The 18,899-nt window shown below is 45.6% G+C and overlaps 1 long non-coding RNA gene across 1 annotated transcript in view; it reads left to right on the forward strand.

Annotated features, from left to right (window-relative positions):
* LOC144825287 (uncharacterized) overlaps positions 1–18,899 on the forward strand; it is a 132,767-nt gene that overhangs the window by 321 nt on the left and 113,547 nt on the right. The window lies entirely within an intron of this gene.

Raw genomic sequence — 18,899 nt, forward strand, 5'->3', positions numbered from 1 at the left:
CAATTATTGTTTTACATGTTTTGTCCTGTCAGTCAAAGACAAAGGCCACAAGGCTCCAGTGAGTAGACCTGATAAGGCAGTCCTACCTTACAGAACTTTGTTTTTTCTTAGCAATATTTAGCATACTGAATACATTTTCATTAGCTGCATCTCCGACTACTCCTTAAAGCTTCAACCAGAGTTATTGTACAGTATGAATTATGCTACAATACTAAAACTATGTTCTACCCCCTACCTAACTTACTTTACCCAAGTGAACCTGTGCCAAACATGTGTGCCAGGAAGTAAACAGCAACGGTGTGGCAGTGTACAGGGCAGGTGTACATTGAGTCACTTGGGCCTGATAACCAAGAGTTATTCTAGGGTAAGACCATTTAAGTATGTTTTACTGCAGAAGACAAGTGTGAATTCTATTTTGAGCCTGTAGTAAACCTTCGTAAATCGGGCACCCATGTGTAAACCACTAAGCCCCAAGATTTGTTTGAGTGGTGAAATAACCCCTTATTGTTCATTTTCCCTGTCTCTGTTTCGCCCGTTCCTTTCCGGTTCACCACTCCGATTGCCAAAGTCAAAAGCTCGCCCATGGGCGAGACCTATTGGCTATGCCAATGCTTGTTATATGTGGATGTTTCTTCTTATACTACAGTAGTTGCTGCAGAAAGGGGTGTCAAATATGAACATATATGTGTTTAGTTTAAAAAATATGCCAGACGTTGGTACTACCCTAATAAAAGGACTACTTGAGCACCAGCATCAAAATATTATGAAACGTGGTACCATTCTAATAAAAGGACTACTTGCGCACCATCACCAAAATCTAATTGAACACAATATTACAATGTATTCCTCCAGGAAATGTTCTTAGTAGGCTGTCTGTCTAAGCAATGCCAGGCCATTTAAATCACATGAAAAACAATGTCTGAATAAGGTTGACCCTAAGATCACTCTTTTTTTTTACTTCTTATTGTACTTTTTGAAGAGTTGGTGACATACGGTTCACTAGACAGCCAAAGCTGTCTGCACCTAGATGATGAAAAATTGATTGGCCCAGTATTCAGTGCCGAAATCTCTGGCACCAATAATAAGTTCTAGCCAAGTGGCGATACACAATTAAAAACCAGTTTTCTGGCATCCAGTTTTCATATGTGCAGATCACCAGACCCAATAAAACTGCCTGGAAAATCCGACCGGTAAAATCACATGAGGTCTGAGTGACTGGACACCCAGACCTCTTCCTGTGGGACAGGGAAACAAAAAATGCTCCACGCCTTCACACAGCTACTGCTGTCTTATGAGTCTCTCCGAAACTCCACCTCCTAGCCACTGCTCCACACAGTACCTCAATCCCCTTTGCTACCTTTCTAGAGTGATTGGTAAATGGAAGTAGATTTGTCCCCAAAATGGGTATATGGCTTGAGGATTTGGGTCTGATAATTGAGGTCTGCGTGTTATTCCCCATTTCAGGGTCAAATACTTTCAATAGCCAGTATTCCTGAACATAAATCCAACCAACTTGTAATCAGAACTTAGAGGCATGACTAACAAATGCATTTTTGGTCATGAGCATATGTTTAAAACTACAAATAAATTCAATTTCACCTGTGAGAAACACGAGTGGGTCTACTAAGACGAATTTCTCCGCCAGGATTGCTGAGAAAACTGTAGAAGTAAATCACACTTAAGGATGGAATGTGGGAGGAACATAGCATGGTTTGGCTTATAAATTTGTGAACGTCCATAATACAGTCACCTGATTTAGAAAACCAAAAAATATGACACTATAAACGTAGAAGAAGGAATCCAATTTTGACTGATGGGCACAAAATGGCTTGACAGCACTCACCAACATAGAAAACACAGGCAATGAGGCACTTAGGGAATTAAATGCAACTTTTACACAAGGTATCACCTTGGTTATTTAAATTGCTGCCAGATAAAGACGGCTATCTAATCCTCAATTAAAAACATGAAAACTTGTCTCTGTGTGTGTTCACTGAATCCTCTCAGAAAAATGGAAAACTATGACTATCTAGGCAAATACCGGAAGCCTGGTCACCATAACCCAAAAATATGTATGTTTGTGGATATTCAAAGAAATCTACCACCACGGGCATATGCTTTAGTAAGTGGAAAATGCTATCCACAACCCCTGTTTCAGTGGATCAGAATGGTCTTTGCCCAGCCACAAATTCATCTTTTGGTGCAAATTGTTTTAATTTGGCACTAACTGTCGAAGAAAGTACTTTGATTTGAGGTTGCTTCAGTCACCAGTATCCACAAACACTGTGACATTTTTTGCAAGGGGCATAGCTACCACTAATGCAACACGTGCAGTGGCACCGGAGCCCAGAGCCCGTAGGGATCCATTGAATCCTGATAATTGTTGCATTTTCCAACCCACAACAACAGACAAGGAGGCTAGTTTTCTTGTTTGCATCTGGGCCCATGGCACCCTTGTTATGTTACTGAACACAACAGAAGCTCTAATGTAGGAATCGTATTATTCTATTCTTAAAACCCAAATTCTCTCATAGATTTGCATTTTGCACAGAAACAGAAAGTCCGTAAATCAGTAGATAGTTTGGAAGACTGCCACTTAAACGGCACCCACCCCCTCGGGGTCAGTCTCCTGCTAACTGAGATCCAGTGACTGACTTTATTGTCTGTCGGTCCGCCTTATTTCCCAAGTGAAAGGGGATTAAGTTCACTATGAATCATTAGTAAAATATTAATAAAGTTCAAGAGCCGTGGCTGAGCTGAAAAGCGCTGGGTTAAGTAAAAGGTCTCGCTGTTAAGGCGGGGTGCAAAGGCGGTCAGTGCATGGTGCAGAGACAGACAACTCTCGCACAAGGCCCAAACTGTCTGCTCCTCGACACAAAGGCCGTCTTGTCCTTGCTTGGCTGACCGCAGGGAAACGAAGCTCGCGGGGCTCCCCGCTGGCTTCACTAATGCAGGCTTCTGGTGCATTTAATTACATTCTGTCATAAACGTGGGGATCAGGCTGTCAGGCACAATGAGCACCTCACTACTATTGTAATCACGGGGGCACTCGAGCACTGAAAGGAGGCGACAACCTTTAGATTGCAGAAGAGGGGGCAAAATGCATTTCATTTTCAGCATCACAATGCCTCTTCTTTATCTAAACAATTGCAAATGTACAGGCCCACTGACACTGCAAAACACACAAAAGGGGCATTCATGCAAACCCTCGCCGAGGCAAGATGGGGGGAAGGGGTCAGGGGACGGTGACCTTTGATCCATGGATTCAGATTTGGCAGGTCTTGGAAAAGTTCCTGCTTCAGTAAATTTCTTGATTAACCCAATAGGAATTAGATCCGAGGGGCTGTGATCTTAGCACCGCGTCGGATTAGCTGCCTGCACAGTGTGGCACGAAGCCGAAAAATCCCATCATGGAGAATAATGAGCAAAAAGTCGACAGGAATAGCGAAGGAAAGGCCTTAAATTGGTCGTTGAACAGGAAATTACCTGGGATTCTGTCTTCCGTAAACAAAGAAATTGTTGCCCAATTGTTTTTTGTGAGTACGTTTGTTATTTCTGAATTGAATTGAAACAAATACTAATAAAAAGGCCATTCCGTGTAGCTTTATATCCACTGGAAATAATTCCCTGTAAGACTTGAGTTTGCTAAGAAATGGCAGCCGTCGGTAAATGAATAGTGTTTTTGGTAGAAATGCGCTCTTGTGAAATAACATCATTGTGAAATATGTACTTGACATGATCTGCGGTGCAGGACCTGTTCGGCCCACTTTTGCTACAGTTAAAAAAAACATAACTCCATGATCGTAAAAGATGCAGCTAATACTTTTTTTACCCCAAAGCCTACAAAATGTACAGTTATTCGTGCTTTTAACAATGCACGGTGTTGCTCCTTCTCAGTATTATGGGAAATAGTGTTTAAACGAACGTACATTTTGATCGGAGTTGACATGAGTTTATAGTACACAGCCATTTAGTGGTCGCATACACTGCGAATCACCAAATCACAGAGCTTGCGATTGCTAAAGGGCTTTTCAAGGCAAATAAGGTGCAGAAAAAATACCACATTTAAATGCATCATGCTGATTTGCTGGCTCCAGCAAGCCATAAAAGTCAGTGTGGACATTTGTGACCATCTTTTTGCGAAACGATTCTATTTTCATCAGGACCCCTGTCCTTCATTCCTTTCAAACATAAAAAACAATCTGTAGTGTACCAACCTCTTCTGGTTTTCTCTGCCCTCAATATTTTTAGAACCCACATTTGAGCACAAGCAAGTCTGGGAACTAAACTGAATAACAGGGCTGTAAAGTTATTATCCTCGAATCACACAATACAAAAATCCGAATTTTTTTTTTTTTTTTTTATTTAGAATTTTTTTTTATTGGCATACAAAAGAAGGTCGTACAAAATTATATATATACAGGTGTAAGTACAATGGTGGCGGTCATATCTATTGTTCTCCCTCCACTGGAGAAGAAAAAAAGAAAGGAGAGGAGGAGAAAAGAGGGGGGGGGGGTGCGCACGCACGTTATTGTCCTTAATTGTCCTTTATTGGGTCTTCCTCAGGAGCTCGTCGAGCGGGTCCCACATGTGCAGCTTGGCTTTATGTTCTTTTGAGAAAGTGCCTGTAATGTTGTCGGCTCCTCTCAGGAAGGTGACCCAGTTGATCCATGTTTTGAAGTTTGCTTTGGCTGTGTTTTTCCAGTTCGTTAGGATTATTTTAAGGGCTGCTGTGAGTAGTAGGTCTAGGAATTCTCTCTCTTCTCTACTTTTTAGGTTCGCTGTTAGGTGCTCAGTCGCCAGGCTGACGAAGCTGATTTCCAGATTTGCTTTGAGCATATCGTTCAAGAAAGTGTTGATTTGTGCCCAGAACTTCTTGACTTTCACGCAGGTGAAGATGAGGTGTTCGAGGGTGCCTTCCTCTTTCAGGCAGTTCCAGCATTTGTCTGAGTCTGCGATGCCGACCTTGTGGAGTTTGGATGGCGTCCAGTAGGCGTTGTGGAGTAGCCAGTATTTTGTTTGCGCTAGCTGTGGGGTGATTTTGTTTGTTGTCGCTGAGCTCCACATTTTTGCTCGCTCTGTTTCATTCAGTTGCCTGCCCAGGAGCGTCTCCCATGTGTTAGTTGCTTTTTTGTTCTGCGCCAGCTTGGATGGGCTGAGGAGCTTATAGATCTTTGCCGTTTGGTGACCTGCTGAGTTGATGAGCTGCAGGTACTTGATGATTCCCGGCTCTCCTCCGCACAGGTTGGCCTTTGTTATTGCTGTCTTAATTTTTAGGAAGTTATAGAACTCTTGGTTCGGGAGGTCATGTAGCTGCTGTAGGTTCTGGAACGTCAGCGGTTTTTGCCTGGTCTCCATTTGGCTGGGCGTGCTGATGCCTTTCCCGATCCACGTGTCGTTGTGCAGTGTCGCCCCCTGGTAGGTCACTTTAGTGTTGAACCAGATGGATTCCCAAGCAGTGCCTTTCAGTTTCTGCGCCATGTGCCTGTCCACTTTCAGCAGGGCGTCTCTCGTGTGTTTTAGTATGGCGCTGGCTTTCAGTGGGTGCCGGTTCGCTGTTAGGAGTGCTATTGGCTTGAGCCCTCCCAGGATGTCCTGCTCGACCTCCAGCCATACTGGCATGTACGTTTGTGTGGCATCTACCCAGGCGATACCCTGTCTCGCCAGACATGCCGTCTGGTATGTCTTGAAGTTCGCCAGGTTAAGGCCTCCGAGGTCTCTTGACAGTCTTAGTTTTTGTAGGCTTATCCTTGGTTTCTTGTTTTTCCATAGAAAGATGTTTATGAGTTGGTCCAATTTTTTGTGGAATATCTCTGTCATTGGGAATGGTAGCATTGTTAGCGTGTAGTTTATTACCGGTGTTATCATCATTTTGATCGTTTCAATGCGTCCCCACCAGCTGATGTACTTTGGTGACCATAACTCCAGTCTCTCTTTTATCTTCTTCAGCGTGAGGTCTTCGTTGTGTTGCAGCGTTGACGTGAGGTCTCTCCCAAAGTGGAGCCCTAGATATTTCAGTGGTTTCGTCTGCCATGCCAGGCCGGATTCGCCTAGGACTTCTCTTGTGGTGTGGACATTCATTGGCTTACACTCCGATTTCTCCTTATTGAGCTTGTAGCCTGAGGCTTCTGCGTATTCACCTATTGTGGCCATCAGAGCTTTTATCAACGTGGAGGGGTTTGCTGTTGTGATTAGGATGTCGTCGGCGTATGCCGCTAGTTTGACGGTCTTCCTCTTGAGCTTTACGCCCGTTATCTCAGTGTTGTCCCTGATTCTGGCTAGCAGGGGTTCTAGAGCGAGCAGGAAGAGTCCGGGGGAGAGGGGGCATCCTTGTCTGGTGCCTCTGCCCAGCGTGAGCGTTTCGGATGCGCTCCCGTTTACCACTATTTTTGCCTTCGGTTTGTTGTAGAGGGCCATGACCATCGCCGTGTACTTCCTGCCTAGGCCAAAGGCTCCCAAGCAGTTACCCAGGAAGGGCCACGAAACTCTGTCGAAGGCTTTCTCTGCATCCAGCGCTATCATGACCGCCTGTTCGTTGCTGCTTGCTGTGTGGTTGATCAGGTGGCACAGTAGCCTTGTGTTGTCCTGCGACAGTCTGTTTTTTATATATCCCACTTGTGAGGAGTGGATGATGTTCGGCAGGATCCTGTTTAGTCTGTTGGCTAAGACCTTTGCGTAGATCTTGCAGTCGACGTTTATTAGCGATATTGGTCTGTAGTTCTGGGGATATTGTGGGTCTTTCCCCTCCTTGGGAATTATGGTGATGTTGGCCTCGCACATGGACTCCGTCATCCTCCCGTTCTGGATGCATGTGGAGTATGTTTGTGCCATCAGTGTCTTGATGTGTTCGCTGAAGGTTTTGTAGAATGTCGCGGAGTAGCCATCCGGTCCTGGCGCCTTGTTCCGTTTCAGTTGGCCTATGGCTGTTTCAATCTCTTCCTCCGAGATGTCGGCTTCGAGCGACTCCCTCTCCGCCTCCTCTAGCTTCGGCAGATTGGTTTTACTGAGTAGATCTCGTCCTGCATCTTTGCTTAGGTTTTGATCTTCAGTGTACAGTTCTTGGTAAAATTGTCTGAAGACCTCCAGTATTCCTTTGTTCGTTGTTTGGGATGTGTTCGTGCGATCAGTTATCGCTGCTATCGTGTGTTGCCTTTGTTTTGCCTTTAAGTAGGACGCCAGCTGCTTCCCTGCTTTGTTTGCTGCGCATAGGTTGACTGACTTGAACTTCGTCAGCCAGGAACCCGCTCTTTCGCTTAGGATCTTGTTCAGCTCGTATTTCCTTTTTGTGAGCAAGGTGAGCGTGTTTTTGTCCGTTGTGTTAGCACAGTGACCTCTCTCCAGTGCTGTTATTTCCTCCTCGAGCTCACGGATTTTCTTGCTCCTTCCTCTGTTCATCCTGGCCTTGATGTTTATCAGTTTCCCCCTTATTGTCGCTTTGAGGGCGTCCCATACGGTGTCTTTCCCTACATCGCCATTGTCGTTGTGTTCGAGGTATTCCTTGATTGTAGCTTCAATTTCTTTGACGTTCTCTCTGTTCTGGAGGATGTCATCGTTCAGTCTCCACCTCCTCGTTGGGTTTTCATTGTGTTTCCCACTTAAAGTGAGTGTTATGTGAGCATGGTCCGAGACGGTGATTGTGGCTATCTCCGTTTCTTCTATGAGGTGCGTGTGTGTGTTGGACATCAGTATGTAGTCAATCCTGCTGTAGGAGTTATATGGGTGTGAGTAGAAGGTGTACTCTCGCGCTGTCGGGTGTTGGAGCCTCCACGGGTCTGCCAGTTGTTGTTTAGCGCATAAGTCTTTCAGGGTGTTGTTGTTGTTGTTGGAGTTATGACTTGGTCTGTTTGGGTGTCTGTCTGTTGCCTGGTCCATTGTCTTGTTCATGTCCCCAGCTGTGATCAGGAGGTCCTCTTGGGGGAGGTCTGATAGCTTGCTGTCCACTCCCTGCCAGAATTGCTTGTCTTCCGAGTTAGGACCATAGATATTGACCATGTGGATTGTGTCGCTTCCTCTCTGGACGCTTGCTATGAGCATGCGGCCATCTTCGTCAGTGTCCACTGCTAGTGTTGTTAGGTTGGCCTTCTTGCTCAGGATGGTTATGACTCCTCTTTTTTTCCCTTTTGCCGGTGAGCTGAGTACCTCCCCTATCCATCTAGCTTTGAGTAGTTTCGCCTCCTCTTTGGAGAGCTTGGTCTCTTGGAGCATGTATACATCTCCCTTTAGTTTGGACAAATAGTCCAGGATTTTCCTGCGTTTGACCGGGTGGTTCAGTCCTTTAACATTCATGGACACTATCTTCAAGTCAGTGGACAGGCCCGCTCTTGTTGGGTCTGTCATGGTGGTTTTGTTGCGTCGCTTGTGCTTTGCGTTCTGCGGCCCCCCCCGGGGTGTTGGATGGGAAAAAAGAGATAGGAAAAGTATAGGGTGCCTGTGAAGAAAGGCAACATTCTAGGTCCTTTGTTCATAACACAACCGGCGGCTCTGCCATGTACTGTCATATCCGCCGACTTCACTCCCCCCCTGGCCCTCCCACCTCCCCCCCTCCCCCCTCCCCCCCATCAGTAGTAAACCGGGTGTGCGACAGCAAGGGTCCTCACACTCCCCCCCCCCCCAAGTTCTTCTTGAGTCTTTAGTCTTTAGTGTGTTGGCCAACCCCCCGCCCCTCGTGGTTGCTTTAAAAGGATATGGTCGTCGGTGTCTTGCCTGTTCTTCCCGTGGCCACGGTGGCCTTGCTGAGGTAGGTATGGTTGTTTTTGCTGTGCGGTAGCTCACGGCATATTTCCGTGTCTCGGTGGCTGTGGTCTATCTTGTTCTGTGACTGTCTGAGGTAGAATGTTGTTGTTGTTTGAGGTAGGTTGTTTGAGGTAGGTTGTTGTTAATGTCAGAGTGTCCGTGCATGGCTGCGCATGCTTGTTACTCCAAGCCTATTGTTCGTTGTAATCAGAGTCTCGGTGGCTGCGGTTGCTCCTGTACATGGTTGTCTGAGACAGCTTGTTACGTTCAGAGTCTCGGAGCTTAGTTGCACATGCGTGCTACTTCAAACATTCCTTCTTATTCACCTCCTTCGTGTGTTTCGTCAGAGGATGCCCTTCTCTTTGCCCCAGGGCTCGGCAGCTCCAACTCTTCTGGTTCCGGGTCTTGTAGGTATCGGTGCAGGTCGTTGGGGTCATCGAAGATTCTGCTTCCGTGTCTATCTGTCACTCTCATCCTGGATGGGCCTGCAAATGTAAATGCAATGTTCTTTTTCCGCAGATGTTCCCTTTGGGCTAGGAAGCCTTTCCTCACCTCGACTGTTAGTTTGGAGAAGTCTTGGGTGATGGTTACTTTGCTTCCGTTTATCATCATCGGACGGCCTTTCCTGGCTACCGCAAATATCGCCTCTGTTTGATTTTCTCTTAGTGGTTTGCATATTATGGGTCTGGGGGCGTTGCTGTTCATTTGCTTCCTGGCCGGTATGCGGTACGCTTTGGTGATCTCCAGCGGTTTGTCGAAAGTGAGTCCCGTTATTTTAGGTATTAGGGCCTCCAGCATCAGGGCGCATGCTCCCGGTGTATCTTCTTCCTCCTCGGGCACTCCCAAGAGTCTTATGTTCCCCTTGCGGCTCCTGTCCTCTTGCTCCGCCACGGCCTTTTGTAGTGCCGTTGTTCTCTTTATCACAAGCCCCATGTCCTTATGTGTTATGTTTGCGTTGTCTTCTAGCGCACCTATTCGCTTCTCTGCCTCGTCAATTCTGCCATTGGCTCTGCTTTGCTCGGCTCTGATTGCTATTAGCTCCATCTGAATGCTGTCTACTGTTTTTTTCGTGGCTTTTGCCAGCTCGTTCCCTTCCGTTATTTTCTTCAGGAGCATGTCCAGCGTTATTGTGCCATCCCCATGGTTGTTTCGCTCTTTGCCCGGTGAGGGCGGTGTCTCATTCTTGCTTTTCTTCAAGTCGTTGGCCCCTTGTTTCCCGTCCCTGCCTGCCATGGCTTCGGTCCCTCTTTTGGCCTGGTTGAAACTGAGCCTCCCTTCTGTTTGCGGATGTCTTTTTGCGGCTTTGTCTCCTCTTTTTCCCTCCTTGCCCCTCGGGGTGCTAATCGACGTTATGGGGTCGTCTCTGAACCTGGGTGGCCACCTGACCACTCTGGTTTTAGTCCTAAGCTCCGCCAGCCTCCTGCGCTGTACTTTGCTCTGGCGGTGCACCCTTACTGTTTATGCTCCAGCACTCGCCGTCGTCTGCTCGGGCTTGTTTCTCACAACGTTAAGATATATAAAGGGGTCCCTGACCAAACACACAACACTTAGAAATATTATTTAATTATTTAAATAAGACACAAATGATGGTGAACAGTGTTTTTATTATCACTGTACCAGAAAAAACATGTATTATTTTTGCGATTGCTAGTGCAGTATACAAAATTACAGTGCGCCCACAAAAGAAGGGGGAGGGGGGGGGGGGTGCAAGGGAAGGGGTGTGTTTCAATTAGTTAACATCACTAATCAAAAAAATCATTAAGCACCAATACACAAGCTGAAAACATTATCATTGATCCATATGTTGGAGATCAAGAAAACACACATGTTGAGCAGCAGAAACATATCACATAAAACAGAAACTCCCGTGATGATTATTATTATCAATCTTGGGTTAAGGAGTTCTTGTAGGTAGATGGTGGTCTACGTTTCGACCCAAAGGTGTAGGATACTTGATCCTTACTCGCGGGTCTTCATCAGGACGTGGGGGGAGGTGAAGGATGGGGTGGGGCTGTGTCCTGGTCTTGATGCCAGGACAGGATATATGGATTTATAGCCGCTTTACTGGGACACGGGCGTTCATCCGAGGGGATTAGTACATCAAACCCTCAGAAGGAGCAGTCACAGCACGTCACCTTCGCAGTACAAGTATGCTTCGTAGTCGACTTCCTGGTTGACACGCGCTGACGCTGGCTCATTCTCTGACCGACCACGGACGGCGGTCTATGGTGCGCGATCCACCTTTTGGACGCGCTACGAAGCATACTTGTACTGCGAAGGTGACGTGCTGTGACTGCTCCTTCTGAGGGTTTGATGTACTAATCCCCTCGGATGAACGCCCGTGTCCCAGTAAAGCGGCTATAAATCCATATATCCTGTCCTGGCATCAAGACCAGGACACAGCCCCACCCCATCCTTCACCTCCCCCCACGTCCTGATGAAGACCCGCGAGTAAGGATCAAGTATCCTACACCTTTGGGTCGAAACGTAGACCACCATCTACCTACAAGAACTCCTTAACCCAAGATTGATAATAATAATCATCACGGGAGTTTCTGTTTTATGTGATATGTTTCTGCTGCTCAACATGTGTGTTTTCTTGATCTCCAACATATGGATCAATGATAATGTTTTCAGCTTGTGTATTGGTGCTTAATGATTTTTTTGATTAGTGATGTTAACTAATTGAAACACACCCCTTCCCTTGCACCCCCCCCCTCCCCCTTCTTTTGTGGGCGCACTGTAATTTTGTATACTGCACTAGCAATCGCAAAAATAATACATGTTTTTTCTGGTACAGTGATAATAAAAACACTGTTCACCATCATTTGTGTCTTATTTAAATAATTAAATAATATTTCTAAGTGTTGTGTGTTTGGTCAGGGACCCCTTTATATATCTTAACGTATTACCCAGGTCCCATTGATCACATGGGTCGAACCCCTCTATTCATAACAAACATTGTTTCTCACAACGCCGCTTGCTGTTCCCTCAGGATGGCCACCTAGAGCTTCACTTCTGTCTTGAGATGTCTCAAATGGCCGCTGTTGTTGTTGTTGTGGAGCCCACTGCCTGTGTCTGCCACTTCCTAGTTCCCGTGGTTACGTCCTCCGCCTGCCTCTTATTGCTTCGGCCAGCTGCTGGGTGGTCGCCCTCTAGACAGCCGCTCTGCGGCGGTATTGTCTGAAAGCTCACGGTTTGCTCCGCGGCGATATTGTCTGAGACCACGATTTGCCCCACGAGCTTGCGCCCTGCTCCTTGCTGCTGCCTCCGTCTGCCCTGCTTTGGCCGCTGTCCCACTTCAGGGATGCTACAGCAAGATGGCTGCCCCATGTTTCTCCTCCTCTACCAAGATGGCCGTCTTATCGATGGCCTTATCGATGGCCTCCCTGCCGCCGCCGCCTGTGGTGTGCGTCACTGGTGCGTGACTGATTGCCCCTTAGTTCTCCGCTGCGTCGGAAAATGCAAGTTTGCCGCTCTGACCTGCTTGCACTGTGTTGTCGGGCCGTCTATCGCCAGGAGTGTTCCGCCGTGAGGTGCTTTTAGCTTTAGCAAGATGGCCGCCCCTGCTCACTCCCCCTCTACCAAGATGGCCGCCTTGTTGTTGTTGTTGTCTTCCCTGCTGCCGTAGCAGCTGCGGTTTATTACTGCCGTCTTGGCCCCTCGTCAGAATTGTGAGACCGTGACTGGTTGCTCCTTAGTTCTCCGCTGCGTCGGAAAATGCAAGTTTGCCGCTCTGACTTGCTTGCACTGTGTTGTCGGGCCGTCTATCGCCAGGAGTGTTCCGCCGTGAGGTGCTTTTAGCTTTAGCAAGATGGCCGCCCCTGCTCACTCCCCCTCTACCAAGATGGCCGCCTTGTTGTTGTTGTTGTCTTCCCTGCTACCGTAGCAGCTGCCGCTCCCCGGTCCGCGGTTTGTTACTGCCGTCTTGGCCCCTCGTCAGAATTGTGAGACCGTGAGAGAAGCGGCCAGCTCGTTCCTTGCGCTGACCTGCGCGCGCTGTTCCGCTAAGCCGGTACTCACTTGCTCGGTCACCGCACGCCGTGACTGCCTCTCTCTCCCTCCTTCCTGAGACGGGGGGGGGGTGCCAGGGCGGTCGGGTATTGCGTTCTGGGTGGATCTGCCCGCCTGTCTTTTGTGCGGCTCGCTGTCTTCCCGGTCTTCTGACTCACGCCGCCATCTTGGGATCGCTCCTCTCCCCCCTGGCCGTTCGCCTTCTCCCCCGCCGCCGCCTCGTTCTTGGTTCTTTTTGGTCGCGGAGCCTCTCGTAGGGTGCCGGTTTGGTTCCCTCACACCTTTTTTTGATTTTGGCTCAGTTTCTCTCCGTTGGACTATGATGCGCGCCGCTCGTTGAAACTTGGGGGTCGGGAGCTCCGGACTTAGGTCTCCTGCCTCCTTGCCATCCAAGCCACGCCCCCCCAAAAATCCTAATTTTTATTTTAATCGAAAAGATGGAGCTTTTCAATGTTTGGTTTTATTTCTAAAAGGCGCAGCAATATGCTAGACTCTAGCATATTTCTTTATCCCTTTTGCTCTTTGTGCATGCTCTCCACTCGTTGGTGTGTACCAAATCTTCCTTTAAGGCCACCAGCCATCCAGACTACATTCTGTTTGAAACACCGCTCTCACACAGTTTGGCTCAGGATACCAACTTAATTTTTAGCCTCAAATTTAAAATTCTTTCAAATGCATTGTTTGCTTTTTTAAGTACATATATTAATCTGCTAAAAGTATTTAACTGTCTTTATGCTCTTGGATCTTCTGAGTGGTCATTGTGTCCAGGCTGTCTTATACAGATTGTTGCCAGTGTTAGTCAAAAGTCAGATCCAATTGTCACAATTGTCAAACATTTGAGATTTGACTTGTATCATTTGTATTTAAAATATGCAAAATAGAAAAGCTCGAGTTAGACTAGATGACCAACAGTGTCCTTTCCTTATCACAAAGGGGTTCTAGATAATGTACCTGCGCCACATGCAGGATAGCATTTAGCCTCTGTGGCATGCCTGTGGGTGAAAACAAATTATTGGGCCTTTCGTTGGAAAAGAGTCCCTCAGAACCAGTCTTTTTTTTTTTTAAGTAAGTAAAGTAAGCTTTATTCGATTTTACCAATAAAATCATAAAAGCACTACAGAGAAAATTTATATACAACGATTAAAATATCATATACATGATTGATACAAATAGGCGCTTACTTTAACATTTGAAAAACAATCATTTCGAAAACAGAAATAAAACACCATGATTTACAGAAAAAACAATATAACAGATAATGATATTACAAGAAATGAGGAGGTTTTAACCCAAAGATTTTCTGTACCTTATAACCAATTTTAAGAAACATGAGACGGCAAATATAACATGGTCATCTTCTAGCTGTAACATTTTTAAGAAAGCTAATCTGCATTTTCGTAGCCCCCATCGTTTTAAAAACGGCTTCAAACATTGTTGTCTGGGGTTGGTATATAGTTTGCAAAAGAACATTATGTGTATGTTAGATTGCACTGAGATGTTGTCACATGGGCAGATCAATTTGTTAGATGACCAGTCATTGATGTTAGGTAAAGTAACCATGCGAAAGAAGGTCCCCAGGCGCAGGCGGGACAAAAGCATTCGATGGTATGGGCTAGGTACCACAACCAGGTAGGTTTGCAAACCTTCTTTGGGGGTAGTTTCCTGGTAATTTAAAACTGTTTGTTTTGATTTTTCAAGGGTCCATCTACCAGTTTCTTGATGGATGGTTGTCATTTTTTTTAAGGCCGATCTCGAGACACCCTCCAAAGTTCTAGGATTATCAAAGTACTCCGGGTGACCCAGATCAGTAAGTATAGATCTTACATACGACAACCATCTGACATTGGCAACCCCATCTAAGGCCAAGCAGTCTTCAATTAAATCTCTGTTAAACCTAGCTTCATGTGTAACCCACACTTTATGCCAGAGCAAGATTGGGGACATCTTAATGATGTCGCTAAGATAATTAACTCCTATCTCGATATGTGACATGTACGTTGAGGTACTTTTGGCCACTCCCAGTAGATACCGAATAAATTGGTTTTCTCAACCCTGCAGGGAGTGGTCCTTCTCAATGCCCCATAAGCCCGCACCATAGGTAGCTGTTGAAGCGCATTTAGCCCGATAAATCTGGACCAGCTCTTTAATAGGCTTACCGCCAATTCGATCAGAAAAAGCGCGCAAGGCGCCTATGGTGCGACTATATGCCAGTTTTCTGGCTGCTATCGCAGCCTGCCAGCGACACCGTCTATCAAACAGAACTCCAAGATAACAAAATTTATCTGTAGATGCGATTTTTTGTTTATCTAGGTATATGGTGCATGGGGCTCTATTAAACTTTCGAGTACATGACATGGTAAATGTTTTCGAGATATTGATTCTGAGACCTCTGTCCTTCATATAACATGCAAAATTGGTTACCACCCTTTGTAAACCGACTTGGGTCTGGGACATTATGGCCGCGTCGTCGGCATACAATAGAATTGGAACAGGTAAGCCTTTAACGGTTGGGTAGTCATTTGGTAGAGAAGAAAGGTACTGTCCAATTGAATTTATATAATAGGAAAAAAGCTGCGGGGCCAAAATGCAGCCTTGTCTCACCCCTCGGGAAATCGAAAATTTCTCAGAACATTCCCCCTGTTTGCCAAACCTCACTCTTGCCCCTGCCTCTTTATAGAGTTGTTTAATAAAAATAATAATGTGATTGTCAATACCCAGTTCGCCCAGTGTGGCCCACAGTAATGAATGATCAACGCAGTCAAAGGCGGAGCTTAAATCAATGAATGTTATAAAAAGAGCTCCGCCTTTGACCTCGGTATACTTAGACATAAGGAGGGACAAGTTTAGACATTGTTCAATTGTCCCAATTCCTCTTCTAAAACCATATTGTAAATGGGACACAGCATTATGGTCTTCCTCCCAGAGTTGTATTCTCTTTAGGATAATTCTTCCTGCCATTTTCATTAAACCATCCAATAAGGATATCGGCCTGTAGCAGGTAGGGTCGTCCCTGCTACCCTTTTTAAATATAGGGACCACGATAGCATCCTTCCAGGATTCAATGAACCCGTTTTGGTTTCCTTTATTCAAAACATTTGTAAGCAGGGGGGCCCAGAAATCCGGTTCTGTTTTGTAAACATCTACCGGAATGCAGTCGGGTCCTGGGGCTTTGCCTGGTGCACTTTCCCTGATGGCATCGTGAACTTCCTCTATAGTAAAGAGTAAGTCTATAGGAAATGGGTGGGTTAAGGGGTGTTCAGGGCCAATGTTGTCTACTCTATTTTCTATAATAGGACACGCATCTAATAATGATGTAGTGTCTCCAACCATTGTGTGATTATACAGTTGACTAAAATGAGTTAACCATCTTTCACCAGTTATGGCTAGGTCAATAGTGTTAACACTTTCCCTCGGTTGGTATAGAGTTTTTACCGCCCTCCAGAAGAGAGAACTATTCTTCTGCCTAGAAGCCTCAGTCAGTGCTTCCCACGCTTCCTCTTTCAAAGCCAATCTTGTTTCTTTGATAGCTGATTTATATAATTTCCTGGTCTCACGTATTAACGGGGGATTTCTTGGTTTTAAGGACAAGGCTCTTTTTAGGTCTTTCAACGCCTTCGTGCACTTCCTGTTGAACCACCCATCAGGATTTGTTGGATTTCCTTTTGGGCACTCAAACCAGCATAGTTTTGATGTAGCGTTGGATGTTTGCAAATGCGGACATAACGTTCCTAGGAGCGCCATGTTCCTCCAAACAGACAACAACATCAGCAGCACATTGGGTGAGCACATTCTGTAGGAACACTCGGGGCACAATTTTTTCCCATTTGACGACATATCCATTAGTTCTGGATAGATTGATCTTATATGGATAAGTGCGGGCAATCCCCTTTTTACCGTGGCACCCAGTCACGTTTACTCAATTATCAGAGGATAGTGGTCACTCGATAAATCCTTTCCAAATTCCCAGGAGGTTATAAACCCTGGGTTGGCAGGGGTGATTAAAACAAAGTCAATTGTCGAGTTACAACCTCTGCCATAGAAGGTTGGCTCGAATGTGGCAGGTGGTGAGCAAGTCTGGTTGGCAAATGAAAAATCAAAATTGAAAACAATGCCATTCAAAAGGGACCCCATCTTGGTGTGAGAGAAATGTATTGGACCCTCCTCCCCATAATCTGACAGACCACACAAATCTGTTTCAGAGGGTGAACAGATGGTGCAATTAAAATCCCCCACCCAGACAATCTTTTTTGCCCCCACGCAGTCATCAGAAAAACGGGTAATATAGCTCAGCATATTTGTCATTATGGGCTCCATTTCACTATTAGACATATTATTGTAAAAATTCACTAGTAGAATATTCTCATTGAGGCCCCATTTAAATGATAATAGTTGGAAATATTGACTAGAGAAAAATGTATATACCTTTACATCCGCGGTAGTTGAAACATAAATACAGAGACCACCCTTGTTGTGTCCCTGTACTGATGGCATAGCCAGGGAATGAAAGGTCTGGTAGCCTAGCAGATGTACTTCTTCGAAAAGCCACGTTTCTTGGAAGCAAAGTATACAATGATTTTGTATAACATCTAACCAAGCGTTATTGGCAACTTTGCTTCCCAAACCCGCCACATTCCACGAGAGCAGAGAATGAGATACCTTACTAGGATCCCCTTGTATGCTTCTAGCATTCTCTACGGGAGTCCGCGGAAGTGGGAGAAGTATAGTTGATGTGGCCACTGTAGTCGTGGGAATAACAGAGCTACAGTGATTGAGGGTTAGTTGGGAATGATAAGGGACAAAGTTAGGGTCCGGAGAATAACTAGGTAAATTATTCCCAACGATCTTGTTATCCCATTGCTCCTTTAACGTGCTAGGCAAATCATTTTGGACAGTAGTACCTCCACACATCAAATACCCATCAGGCAACTTTTCCCTATTACCTGTCACATTAAGTCATTCATTCTCATCCATTCCGGACAAAGGATGGAATAAATTAGTCAACGGTATATTCCAAGTATCCTTGGGGTTATAGGTTTGGGGATGATCCCAGGGAATATAGGCAGAAGGATTATTATGATTAGGCAAAGGTTGGTTTGGGTACAAAGATGGAAAACGAAAATCATTATTTCTGTTATAAAAAACGTGGGCCATTGGATTCATCAATGAAACTGGTCTATGTGATGCGTGAGGTCTATAGTTCTTAGGCTGGTGAGGAATAGGTGTTGGCTGGAAAAAGGGAGAGTCGTTACCATTATAATATCTTTGGGCTGGGTTCAGGGTTTGAATGGGTCTGTGTAGGCCTTCAGGTCTCCAATTATTTCTGGAGCGGAGATTACTCTTCCTTATTGATAGGTTATTAGGGAGTGGAGGTTTCATGAGCGCCTCCGGGTAGAAGTAGCTCAGGTTATGCGTGGCAATCCCCCCCTCACCATTCCCAGGAAACCAATCACTAATATGTGTGACCAGTCTGTGGTCTTTTAAGTTGACAATGATCACGTCCCCTTCGATATCCTTGGGTCTAGATCCCACCCAGTTGCATCGCCTAACCGAAACTATGTCACCATTAAGGTGTGTTGGAAGTGGTCTGTTTTTCCGCAGCCAGTAGATAACCTTGTTTTTTAAACTAGAGTAATGTTCTGGGTTACCATCTGGCATAGGCGGGACACCTGTGAGGACGATGACATAATTTAGGCATTCCGGCGGCAAATCGGCGACATTTCTTGTTTTAGTTATAGGTGCAAGGGTTGATCTGCCCAAGGGATCTTTAATAGTGGGGCATCTTTTTTGTATCCCTGTATTAGAATGGGGCATTTCTTTGTTGGTTGTGTCAATAGCTAAAGAGGATTTCTTAGAAGATTTAATATCCAGCACTGGTTTGGAGCACCCTGCTGCGGGCTTTATGGTTAATCTAGGAGTACCAGTTAGTTGCTTAGATGGTTCAATGTGAGATTGTTTAACACACTGATTTACATTTCTTTGCTCATCAGGTTTGTGACAAGATGTTACCTTTTGCCCTAAAAGGATCTGGTCAAATTTATCCCCTAACCTTATGACCCTTTCGGTGAGTGGAAGTATCAATGCTTTAATAAGACAATTGATATCATTTAATAGACCTTCATAGCTAGGAACAGATATCGATTTCGCACTCAAAT

This window comes from Lissotriton helveticus, chromosome 3_1 (genome assembly GCF_964261635.1).
Source record: "Lissotriton helveticus chromosome 3_1, aLisHel1.1, whole genome shotgun sequence".
Lineage (NCBI taxonomy): Eukaryota > Metazoa > Chordata > Amphibia > Caudata > Salamandridae > Lissotriton > Lissotriton helveticus.